We start from the raw sequence: 13,133 nt of genomic DNA on the forward strand, positions 1-13,133 counted from the left end.
GTTCAAGCTGTTCTAGACCACACTTTGCATGAATCTTAGTCAAAGAGCAACACACTTTGCCAGGTTGTGGCGTTCAAGGATCCCGCTATAACATCTGACGTTTCGTACTTCCGCACGCCACCTTGAACGCAGCGTGATTCTGCGATGGCGGCTGCTCCACCTGGTCGGGCTGCTGGCTCCAGCGGGCAGGTAAGACGTTTAACGTGTTTTGTATAGATACTAGAAAGGTTAAAATGACGACTGTAACATAGGGACGCGTTACAAAGCATTAACTAGATTTATTGAAATGTGTTTTATGCCAAAGCGGAAATTAAGTATAGTGCTAGTTAGCGTTAACTAGCTTAAAGCTATTAGCACGTGTTCCGTGATTTGTTTTCCTCTCGGTGGCCTCAGCTGCACAGAGCCTGATACATGTGCTCACAGAGGACCTCTCAGGAAGAAAGCAGGAACAGAGATGTCTTCTGTAGAACATGGCCAGGTTTTTTATTGAATATCATTGTTCATGTTCTTTAACGCATAGGTGTCGAACTCGAGGCTCGCCTCACTTTATGTGGCCAGCCACATGGTCGTTTTAAAATTATAGTCGATAAACTTTACATTGTGCAGTGACGACAGACTACATCTCCCACAATGCACGTCGTTTCCATATCGCCGTTTAACTAAAGATCCTTTGATGTGGCCCAGAGTGAAAATGAATTTGACTGATTTAAAGATAGTTTTATTAGTTCATGTTTTAAACTAATCTAATTTTCTTTATTATCATTTAGCTCTTTCCCTGGGTTTTTCCACAAGGAAAAGTTACCTTGGAAAGCGAGAGTTCCAGAGTCTAAAGACCTGTGGCACCTCGTCTACTAAAGCCTGGAGGCCTTTTAGTTATGCATTCTTGTTAAACCGTCATTCAGAGACAACCCCAAGCTGAAGAGTTTGAACTCTAAACATGTCCAAGGATACGGACCATGAAGAGGTATTGCATACAGAGTTTTTAAACATGCCACTTTATTCTAGTGTTAGGCTTTTCTTCAAGCATGTAGACACCACTTAGACCACATGTTATTGTTCTTTTAGTTCTTCGGACTACTACAAATTGTCTATCCGAAGATGCAGAAGCTGACCGGAGGATGGCTTATGTACAAGGCTACAGGTGGAGAAAGCTTGCATGGATTCCGAGATGGCAGCAGAGGATTTTGAGGTAAATGTAGCTATGAAATGTGTGTGTGACGTTGCATTGTGCAAGTGCAACTTATTTTACATTTTGATTGTTGTCCAGTGAGTTGTAACACAGCATATTTGTGACTGTTTATTATCATTATCTTAGGCAGGTCAAAGTGAGCTCCAGATAGCTGTTTGGGACAGTTGCTAATATTCAAACTGTTCCATCTTCATCAGAAAGTCCTGTCTGTTTTGTGAAATTCCCACCACAGTTTCTAGAGATCCATGCTAGCATGTGTGGAGAAAGGTATTTGATATGTATGTTACTTGCAGTACTTTTTCTCAATTAGTACTTATACATGTCTCCCTTGTGGTTTTTTATTTATAGGAGCAGAAGACCATGGGATGGCTGAGTCAACTGCCTGGACAATGGAGAAGAGCAGATCAAAAGGTAAATACTGTGTCTCGATACATAAACTTCTTCAGTTTTTTTTATTCAACATTGTTAGTTAACATCCATTAGAAATTGAATATAACTCCATTCATTTACAGTAGTGACACATTTATGTACATTTCTTTAATGTATGTTACTTACAGTAGTTTTTCGATTACTACTTGCAGTACTTTTTTTCGATTAGTACTTATACATGTCTCCCTTGTGTTTTTTTATTTATAGGAGCAGAAGACCATGGGATGGCTGAGTCAACTGCCATGAGCCTGGACAATGGAGAAGAGCAGATCAAAAGGTAATTACTGTGTTGTGTCGATACATAAACTTCATCTGTCTCTGGGCATATGTCTCCGGGCATGTCACTGTGCATATGTCTCCGGGCATGTCACTGTGCATATGTCTCCGGGCATGTCACTGTGCATATGTCACTGTGCATATGTCTTCGGGCATGTCACTGTGCATATGTCTCCGGGCATGTCACTGTGCATATGTCTCCGGGCATGTCACTGTGCATATGTCTCCGGGCATGTCACTGTGCAGATGTCACTGTGCATATGTCTCCGGGCATGTCACTGTGCATATGTCTCCGGGCATGTCACTGTGCATATGTCACTGTGCATATGTCTCCGGGCATGTCACTGTGCATATGTCACTGTGCATATGTCTCCGGGCATATGTCTCTTATCTTGTTATAATTTGCATCAATGTGTTAAAGGTGCACGATACTTTTCTGTGAGCCGCTCGTCTGATGGTGAGGTCCAACACAACAGGCAGTCGGGTACACAACGAAGGTCGACGATGGAGCTGAGGATGAAAGTCAGAAGTTCTCCAGTCCTGTCTAGGCTGAAATTTAGGATGTTTCCGCTCCGGTCACTTTCTCTCTCGAACTCCACTACAACTCTACACCCCCTACGATCTGTTCCAGGATGACTCTCTCTGCCACCGCCTGCGACCCTCCTGCCGGGGGCAGCCCCAGGACCGCTGTCTCGAAGGTCTCCAAAAAATCACTGCACGTCGTCATTTTATGGAGCGCCACCCCCGTCCAGGGGGAAGGGTTTGGCGGAGCAGGGTGGAAATTATCATCGCTCTGTAGATTTTCCCTTTTACTCCTGCGGACACACCGGCAAGAACATGTCAAGACAGGTGTGAACCATTAGTCCCTGCAGTGGCTGGCCGAAAGTTGCCGGGAGTTCCATTCATCAACGCCCTCTGTGCTGCCACGGTTTAGGGTTTGCTCCCTTAGCCTTTGATTCTATCAAGAATCTGTACCGCAAGACAGTGGTTTTCAACTATGCATGGCAGGGGCGTCAAACCCTGAGGTAAAATGTCATACCCGCATACCATAAACATTTATATTATTATGATCATTAACAGAGCCACCCCCGTCCAAGGGGAAGGGTTTGGCGGAGCAGGGTGGAAATTATCATCGCTCTGTAGATTTTCCCTTTTACTCCTGCGGACACACCGGCAAGAACATGTCAAGACAGGTGTGAACCATTAGTCCCTGCAGTGGCTGGCCGAAAGTTGCCGGGAGTTCCATTCATCAACGCCCTCTGTGCTGCCACGGTTTAGGGTTTGCTCCCTTAGCCTTTGATTCTATCAAGAATCTGTACCGCAACACAGTGGTTTTCAACTATGCATGGCAGGGGCGTCAAACCCTGAGGTAAAATGTCATACCCGCATACCATAAACATTTATATTACTATGATCATTAACAGAGCCACCCCCGTCCAGGGGGATGCGTTCGGCGGAGCCACCCCCGTCCAGGGGGAAGGGTTCTGCGGAGCCACCGCCGTCCGGGCGGGGAGCTGTTCTTGGGAAAATCCTGAGCACCAGGATAAAAAACCCAACCTAGATGAATTGTAAATGAACAGCGCTTGTTTTTAGCCGTCATAGATACCGTCACGGTAGCACATTCATCCACTGTAGGCACAACTACGGGCGCAATTTGGAGTCAAGTGTCTTGCCCAAGGACACATCGACATTGGCTACCAGAGCCGGGCAGTCTCCTATGGGAGAAGGGACGGGGAGGTGAGGGAGGAAGAGGCGTGCAACCTAGCTGAAGAATCAGTGTCCTCCAACTGTATTTTGCCATCTCCCTCTCTTTTTACCCTTCCCTCGGCTGCATCTTTCTTTTTAATTTGTCCAACTCAGTGTCTCTGTCTTGCATCCTTCTCCCAAAGATGCCAAGAGTCTTTTTCTTTAGTCTGAGACAGATGTCCTCCAGGATCTTGCGTTGATCTGTAAGCTGTTGGACCTCTGCTACAAGTAATTGGTTCTCCAGCTCCAACTGTTCGTTTTTGTTGAACTGCTCATTCAACCTATCCTCCGCAGCTCTGAGTTGTGAGTGAAAATTCTTTATGCTGGATCCCCACGACCTTTCTGTGTCGGCGAGCTGCCCCCTCAACCTTTCCTCCATAGATTTGCGATCTGAAAGCAAATCCTTCATGCGTGACTCCCAGCTCTTTTCACACTTGTCCTGCCAAGCCTTGTTGCATTGGACCATCAGGCTTTCGGAGTCAAGTTTCTCAGACGGACCTTGGATATCTTCCTCCACAGTTGTGGTTTCTAAGAGCAAATCCTCTGTGCAGCTCTTTTCTTTTAGTAAGCTCTTGCCTTCAAGGGCGTCACTCTTGCCTTCAAGGGCGTCACTCTTGCCTTCAAGGGCGTCACTCTTGCCTTCAAGGGCGTCACTCTTGCCTTCAAGGGCGTCACTCTTGCCTTCAAGGGCGTCTCTCTTGCCTTCAAGGGCGTCACTCTTGCCTTCAAGGGCGTCACTCTTGCCTTCAAGGGCGTCACTCTTGCCTTCAAGGGCGTCACTCTTGCCTTCAAGGGCGTCACTCTTGCCTTCAAGGGCGTCTCTCTTGCCTTCAAGGGCGTCACTCTTGCCTTCAAGGGCGTCACTCTTGCCTTCAAGGGCGTCACTCTTGCCTTCAAGGGCGTCTCTCTTGCCTTCAAGGGCGTCTCTCATGTCCTGCCAGACCTTCTTCCTCTGACTGAACACCAGGGGGCCAAGTGTCTCACTGTGGATATCTTCCTCCACAGTTGTGTTTTCTAAGAGCAAATCCTCTGTGCAGCTCTTTAGTTTTGGTAAGCTCTTGCCTTCAAGGGCGTCACTCTTGCCTTCAAGGGCGTCACTCTTGCCTTCAAGGGCGTCTCTCATGTCCTGCCAGACCTTCTTCCTCTGACTGAACACCAGGGGGCCAAGTGTCTCACTCAGACTGTGGATCTTTCCCTCCAGAGCTGTGCGTTCTGAGAGCAGAGTATTTATGATGGACTGCGAGCTCTTTTCTTTCTGCTCAAGAGCGTCATATTTGTCCTGCAAGACCTTGTTGTTCCGACTGAACACCAGGGGGTCAAGTGTCTCACTCAGACTGCGGATCTTTCCCTCCAGATCCTTTATGATGGACTGCAAGCTCTTTTCTTTCTGGACGCTCTTCTGCTCAAGAGCGACATATTTGTCCAGCTGGCTTTTCTCACTGAGACTAATGTGTGTGCTGTTGATCTGCAGGAGCGTCTTTGTCAGAGACCTGATTGTATCTTTAGCACAAAAAAGACTCCATTCTAGTTGTTCTACATATGGGGTGTTCTGAGATTGGTCCTGAAGTCGACCAGCCCCGTTTCTCTGGCTATTATCTCTATCTGTAGACATGACCCTAGCAGATTGGAGAGTTGCGGCGAATACTTTGGCTGCGTCACTTGAAAAATATTCGCGGTCTATTAAAGACTTGGGCTTTCCTCTCTTGAAGATATTAGTGGTCCAGTAAAATAGGTGTTGGTCACTGTAGGGAATGAAACACTGAAAAAAAAAAGTGTTGAGAATGAAGAATTTTCTCTTGTACACAGTAGACTATAAGTGTGCACATCAAAGCCACTGATGATGTCACAAAGTCAAGTGGCTTTGATTGGAATGCCACAGAATTCCATCACTGACAAGCCCAACCCTAAGGGGGTTTCCCAAGGCTGTTCCCTAAGGGGGTTTCCAGGACCACAGAACCAACAATGACCTCACACCAGATGCCCCGCCCCCCCACTTATTATTTAAATGAATACTGTCAATCACAAGGTAGCCCCGCCCCCCCACTTATTATTTAAATGAATACTGTCAATCACAAGGTAGCCCCGCCCTAAAGCATATAATACATTCAAATTATGAAAAAGGTGTACTATATTTAAATATAATTACAATTATTATATATACACTATTATTATTAATCATAATAATTATAATTTATATATATATATAATTATATATAATATTAATTATATATTGTGTTCATTGCCTATATGGCATTGTCTCCTTTGCCTCATGTATTTTCTGAAATGTTTACTTGTATTGACGTTATGTTTTTATCTTGCTTCTATGTAGAGCACCTTGTAAACTCTGGTTTTAAAGGTGCTATATAAATACATGTATTATTATTATTACTATTATTATTACAATTATGACTAATACATTAACATTATTAAAATGTTTACTCATATTTGAATAGTATTACAATTATTATGAATATATCATGAGAATTATGACTACAATCTTTATTCCACTCAGGGTTGCCATGAACTGTAACCCGACACTCTTACCCGGACTATAACCTGCCGCAAGATGCGAGAACATTTAGCAGTAAAATCTTTTATTCTGAGCCCTTTTTAAGGACTTTCTGTCCAGGTGCTCAGTGTGCATGAAAAACCTGGAAAAGTCCTGGAAAAAGTTTGGGAAGCATAAATACAACCAGAAAGTTTTGGAAAAGTGATGTTAATCTGCCCCACAGATACCTGAATAATAGATTACACGTGGTTCAGAACAATCTTTAATAACAGATCTTTCCGCCACTTCAGCTTTTTATTCTCCTTTTTTTAATGTAAACACAGATGTCATGAACATTTTCATAAAGTCATTGGAAATGTAACGTGTGTTAAACTCTGAGCACTGAACGGTTACTAAATGTTCTAGAGATTCTTTAATTTTAAGATATGAGAAGTTTGCAGGATGACTACGTGAAACGATTCAAATGTGATATATTTGGTACGTGCTGTGCATTTTTAATGGATGCTTGTGAACTTGTGATTGGCAGGGCAACATCGATCCGGTGTGATCAGTTTGATTCAGTCCGTCTCCAGCGCCCTCGAAGATGACATGTAATAAAATGCTGGTTGCAAACTGCTGTCGCCTCTCTCGTGATTTGCCTGAACCTGAAGGTCTTGTTGGATCCGCTCCTTCCTTCTCTCTAGGAGGTCAAATACGACTGAGATCAGTTATTTGTCAGAACATCCAGCTCGAAACAGGCGCGCCTCCGTCTGAAGAGCCTCTTCTTTGCATCATGTCGACCCCCTCCTTTTCACATCCTGTCTCACGGACCAATGAGCTCACAGCGTCGCGATAGAGCGCTAAACAGAGCGGCTGACGCATGGAGCCAAATCCAGGCCAATAGTTTTGAACCTGAAAATTCAAGTTTTTGGTCTTGAACATTGAACAATTCAACAATGTATTTTAAATAAAATTAAGTGTATGAAAAGTTTTTGTTGGTTTAAATATGATTTAGATTCAGTTATTATTATTTTTTTTAGAATAAAATATATTTTTTCATTTTTCAGTAGCATATTTTCTACTTTCAATCTTTTTTTCAGGTTCAGACCTTTGGCCAGTGGTGTGGGGGGCGTGGTTTCAACTACAGGGGCGTGGTATCATGACTGTCAGCTTAACGAAGAAGGCTGACCACCTGCCTCAACGTTGCCTTCAAGAAACGTGGGTTCTGCGAACATTATGACTCACTCCTTTGCATACAGCATATTCACGTGATTGGCAGTAACACGGTTATGTTCAAGCTGTTCTAGACCACACTTTGCATGAATCTTAGTCAAAGAGCAACACACTTTGCCAGGTTGTGGCGTTCAAGGATCCCGCTATAACATCTGACGTTTCGTACTTCCGCACGCCACCTTGAACGCAGCGTGATTCTGCGATGGCGGCTGCTCCACCTGGTCGGGCTGCTGGCTCCAGCGGGCAGGTAAGACGTTTAACGTGTTTTGTATAGATACTAGAAAGGTTAAAATGACGACTGTAACATAGGGACGCGTTACAAAGCATTAACTAGATTTATTGAAATGTGTTTTATGCCAAAGCGGAAATTAAGTATAGTGCTAGTTAGCGTTAACTAGCTTAAAGCTATTAGCACGTGTTCCGTGATTTGTTTTCCTCTCGGTGGCCTCAGCTGCACAGAGCCTGATACATGTGCTCACAGAGGACCTCTCAGGAAGAAAGCAGGAACAGAGATGTCTTCTGTAGAACATGGCCAGGTTTTTTATTGAATATCATTGTTCATGTTCTTTAACGCATAGGTGTCGAACTCGAGGCTCGCCTCACTTTATGTGGCCAGCCACATGGTCGTTTTAAAATTATAGTCGATAAACTTTACATTGTGCAGTGACGACAGACTACATCTCCCACAATGCACGTCGTTTCCATATCGCCGTTTAACTAAAGATCCTTTGATGTGGCCCAGAGTGAAAATGAATTTGACTGATTTAAAGATAGTTTTATTAGTTCATGTTTTAAACTAATCTAATTTTCTTTATCATTTAGCTCTTTCCCTGGGTTTTTCCACAAGGAAAAGTTACCTTGGAAAGCGAGAGTTCCAGAGTCTAAAGACCTGTGGCACCTCGTCTACTAAAACCTGGAGGCCTTTTAGTTATGCATTCTTGTTAAACCTTCATTCAGAGACAACCCCAAGCTGAAGAGTTTGAACTCTAAACATGTCCAAGGATACGGACCATGAAGAGGTATTGCATACAGAGTTTTTAAACATGCCACTTTATTCTAGTGTTAGGCTTTTCTTCAAGCATGTAGACACCACTTAGACCACATGTTATTGTTCTTTTAGTTCTTCGGACTACTACAAATTGTCTATCCGAAGATGCAGAAGCTGACCGGAGGATGGCTTATGTACAAGGCTACAGGTGGAGAAAGCTTGCATGGATTCCGAGATGGCAGCAGAGGATTTTGAGGTAAATGTAGCTATGAAATGTGTGTGTGATGTTGCATTGTGCAAGTGCAACTTATTTTACATTTTGATTGTCCAGTGAGTTGTAACACAGCATATTTGTGACTGTTTATTATCATTATCTTAGGCAGGTCAAAGTGAGCTCCAGATAGCTGTTTGGGACAGTTGCTAATATTCAAACTGTTCCATCTAAATCAGAAAGTCCTGTCTGTTTTGTGAAATTCCCACCACAGTTTCTAGAGATCCATGCTAGCATGTGTGGAGAAAGGTATTTGATATGTATGTTACTTGCAGTACTTTTTTCAATTAGTACTTATACATGTCTCCCTTGTGGTTTTTTATTTATAGGAGCAGAAGACCATGGGATGGCTGAGTCAACTGCCTGGACAATGGAGAAGAGCAGATCAAAAGGTAAATACTGTGTCTCGATACATAAACTTCTTCAGTTTTTTTTATTCAATATTGTTAGTTAACATCCATTAGAAATTGAATATAACTCCATTCATTTACAGTAGTGACACATTTATGTACATTTCTTTAATGTATGTTACTTACAGTAGTTTTTCGATTACTACTTGCAGTACTTTTTTTCGATTAGTACTTATACATGTCTCCCTTGTGTTTTTTTATTCATAGGAGCAGAAGACCATGGGATGGCTGAGTCAACTGCCATGAGCCTGGACAATGGAGAAGAGCAGATCAAAAGGTAATTACTGTGTTGTGTCGATACATAAACTTCATCTGTCTCTGGGCATATGTCTCCGGGCATGTCTCTGTGCATATGTCTCCGGGCATGTCACTGTGCATATGTCTCCGGGCATGTCACTGTGCATATGTCACTGTGCATATGTCTCCGGGCATGTCACTGTGCATATGTCTCCGGGCATGTCACTGTGCATATGTCACTGTGCATATGTCTCCGGGCATGTCACTGTGCATATGTCTCCGGGCATGTCACTGTGCATATGTCACTGTGCATATGTCTCCGGGCATATGTCTCTTATCTTGTTATAATTTGCATCAATGTGTTAAAGTCGCACGATACTTTTCTGTGAGCCGCTCGTCTGATGGTGAGGTCCAACACAACAGGCAGTCGGGTACACAACGAAGGTCGACGATGGAGCTGAGGATGAAAGTCAGAAGTTCTCCAGTCCTGTCTAGGCTGAAATTTAGGATGTTTCCGCTCCGGTCACTTTCTCTCTCGAACTCCACTACAACTCTACACCCCCTACGATCTGTTCCAGGATGACTCTCTCTGCCACCGCCTGCGACCCTCCTGCCGGGGGCAGCCCCAGGACCGCTGTCTCGAAGGTCTCCAAAAAATCACTGCACGTCGTCATTTTATGGAGCGCCACCCCCGTCCAGGGGGAAGGGTTTGGCGGAGCAGGGTGGAAATTATCATCGCTCTGTAGATTTTCCCTTTTACTCCTGCGGACACACCGGCAAGAACATGTCAAGACAGGTGTGAACCATTAGTCCCTGCAGTGGCTGGCCGAAAGATGCCGGGAGTTCCATTCATCAACGCCCTCTGTGCTGCCACGGTTTAGGGTTTGCTCCCTTAGCCTTTGATTCTATCAAGAATCTGTACCGCAAGACAGTGGTTTTCAACTATGCATGGCAGGGGCGTCAAACCCTGAGGTAAAATGTCATACCCGCATACCAAAAACATTTATATTATTATGATCATTAACAGAGCCACCCCCGTCCAAGGGGAAGGGTTTGGCGGAGCAGGGTGGAATTTATCATCGCTCTGTAGATTTTCCCTTTTACTCCTGCGGACACACCGGCAAGAACATGTCAAGACAGGTGTGAACCATTAGTCCCTGCAGTGGCTGGCCGAAAGTTGCCGGGAGTTCCATTCATCAACGCCCTCTGTGCTGCCACGGTTTAGGGTTTGCTCCCTTAGCCTTTGATTCTATCAAGAATCTGTACCGCAAGACAGTGGTTTTCAACTATGCATGGCAGGGGCGTCAAACCCTGAGGTAAAATGTCATACCCGCATACCATAAACATTTATATTACTATGATCATTAACAGAGCCACCCCCGTCCAGGGGGATGCGTTCGGCGGAGCCACCCCCGTCCAGGGGGAAGGGTTCTGCGGAGCCACCGCCGTCCGGGCGGGGAGCTGTTCTTGGGAAAATCCTGAGCACCAGGATAAAAAACCCAACCTAGATGAATTGTAAATGAACAGCGCTTGTTTTTAGCCGTCATATAGATACCGTCACGGTAGCACATTCATCCACTGTAGGCACAACTACGGGCGCAATTTGGAGTCAAGTGTCTTGCCCAAGGACACATCGACATTGGCTACCATAGCCGGGCAGTCTCCTATGGGAGAAGGGACGGGGAGGTGAGGGAGGAAGAGGCGTGCAACCTAGCTGAAGAATCAGTGTCCTCCAACTGTATTTTGCCATCTCCCTCTCTTTTTACCCTTCCCTCGGCTGCATCTTTCTTTTTAATTTGTCCAACTCAGTGTCTCTGTCTTGCATCCTTCTCCCAAAGATGCCAAGAGTCTTTTTCTTTAGTCTGAGACAGATGTCCTCCAGGATCTTGCGTTGATCTGTAAGCTGTTGGACCTCTGCTACAAGTAATTGGTTCTCCAGCTCCAACTGTTCGTTTTTGTTGAACTGCTCATTCAACCTATCCTCCGCAGCTCTGAGTTGTGAGTGAAAATTCTTTATGCTGGATCCCCACGACCTTTCTGTGTCGGCGAGCTGCCCCCTCAACCTTTCCTCCATAGATTTGCGATCTGAAAGCAAATCCTTCATGCGTGACTCCCAGCTCTTTTCACACTTGTCCTGCCAAGCCTTGTTGCATTGGACCATCAGGCTTTCGGAGTCAAGTTTCTCAGACGGACCTTGGATATCTTCCTCCACAGTTGTAGTTTCTAAGAGCAAATCCTCTGTGCAGCTCTTTTCTTTTAGTAAGCTCTTGCCTTCAAGGGCGTCACTCTTGCCTTCAAGGGCGTCACTCTTGCCTTCAAGGGCGTCACTCTTGCCTTCAAGGGCGTCTCTCTTGCCTTCAAGGGCGTCTCTCTTGCCTTCAAGGGCGTCTCTCATGTCCTGCCAGACCTTCTTCCTCTGACTGAACACCAGGGGGCCAAGTGTCTCACTGTGGATATCTTCCTCCACAGTTGTGTTTTCTAAGAGCAAATCCTCTGTGCAGCTCTTTAGTTTTGGTAAGCTCTTGCCTTCAAGGGCGTCACTCTTGCCTTCAAGGGCGTCACTCTTGCCTTCAAGGGCGTCTCTCATGTCCTGCCAGACCTTCTTCCTCTGACTGAACACCAGGGGGCCAAGTGTCTCACTCAGACTGTGGATCTTTCCCTCCAGAGCTGTGCGTTCTGAGAGCAGAGTATTTATGATGGACTGCGAGCTCTTTTCTTTCTGCTCAAGAGCGTCATATTTGTCCTGCAAGACCTTGTTGTTCCGACTGAACACCAGGGGGTCAAGTGTCTCACTCAGACTGCGGATCTTTCCCTCCAGATCCTTTATGATGGACTGCAAGCTCTTTTCTTTCTGGACGCTCTTCTGCTCAAGAGCGACATATTTGTCCAGCTGGCTTTTCTCACTGAGACTAATGTGTGTGCTGTTGATCTGCAGGAGCGTCTTTGTCAGAGACCTGATTGTATCTTTAGCACAAAAAAGACTCCATTCTAGTTGTTCTACATATGGGGTGTTCTGAGATTGGTCCTGAAGTCGACCAGCCCCGTTTCTCTGGCTATTATCTCTATCTGTAGACATGACCCTAGCAGATTGGAGAGTTGCGGCGAATACTTTGGCTGCGTCACTTGAAAAATATTCGCGGTCTATTAAAGACTTGGGCTTTCCTCTCTTGAAGATATTAGTGGTCCAGTAAAATAGGTGTTGGTCACTGTAGGGAATCAAACACTGAAAAAAAAAAGTGTTGAGAATGAAGAATTTTCTCTTGTACACAGTAGACTATAAGTGTGCACATCAAAGCCACTGATGATGTCACAAAGTCAAGTGGCTTTGATTGGAATGTCACAGAATTCCATCACTGACAAGCCCAACCCTAAGGGGGTTTCCCAAGGCTGTTCCCTAAGGGGGTTTCCAGCCCCACAGAACCAACAATGACCTCACACCAGATGCCCCGCCCCCCCACTTATTATTTAAATGAATACTGTCAATCACAAGGTAGCCCCGCCCCCCCACTTATTATTTAAATGAATACTGTCAATCACAAGGTAGCCCCGCCCTAAAGCATATAATACATTCAAATTATGAAAAAGGTGTACTATATTTAAATATAATTACAATTATTATATATACACTATTATTATTATAAATTATTATTAATCATAATAATTATAATTTATATATATATATAATTATATATAATATTATTAATTATATATTGTGTTCATTGCCTATATGGCATTGTCTCCTTTGCCTCATGTATTTTCTGAAATGTTTACTTGTATTGACGTTATGTTTTTATCTTGCTTCTATGTAGAGCACCTTGTAAACTCTGGTTTTAAAGGTGCTATATAAATACATGTATTATTACTAT

General features: G+C 44.4%; 2 long non-coding RNA genes across 3 annotated transcripts; both read left to right on the top strand.

Annotated features, from left to right (window-relative positions):
* On the top strand, positions 1–2,991 carry LOC117728157. Its single transcript, XR_004609096.1, has 6 exons — positions 1–189; positions 768–964; positions 1,066–1,189; positions 1,538–1,600; positions 1,826–1,895; positions 2,316–2,991. It is a non-coding gene; the product is annotated as an uncharacterized LOC117728157 (long non-coding RNA).
* Positions 2,992–7,282: 4,291 nt separating this feature from the next.
* On the top strand, positions 7,283–9,299 carry LOC117728199. Of its 2 annotated transcripts, XR_004609111.1 has the most exons (5): positions 7,283–7,608; positions 8,184–8,380; positions 8,482–8,605; positions 8,950–9,012; positions 9,238–9,299. It is a non-coding gene; the product is annotated as an uncharacterized LOC117728199 (long non-coding RNA). The 2 variants fall into 2 exon arrangements; XR_004609112.1 differs by lacking the exon at positions 8,950–9,012 and having other exon boundaries at positions 9,238–9,271.
* Positions 9,300–13,133: the final 3,834 nt, after the last annotated feature.

Source organism: Cyclopterus lumpus, chromosome 25, assembly GCF_009769545.1.
Source record: "Cyclopterus lumpus isolate fCycLum1 chromosome 25, fCycLum1.pri, whole genome shotgun sequence".
NCBI classification, from domain to species: domain Eukaryota; kingdom Metazoa; phylum Chordata; class Actinopteri; order Perciformes; family Cyclopteridae; genus Cyclopterus; species Cyclopterus lumpus.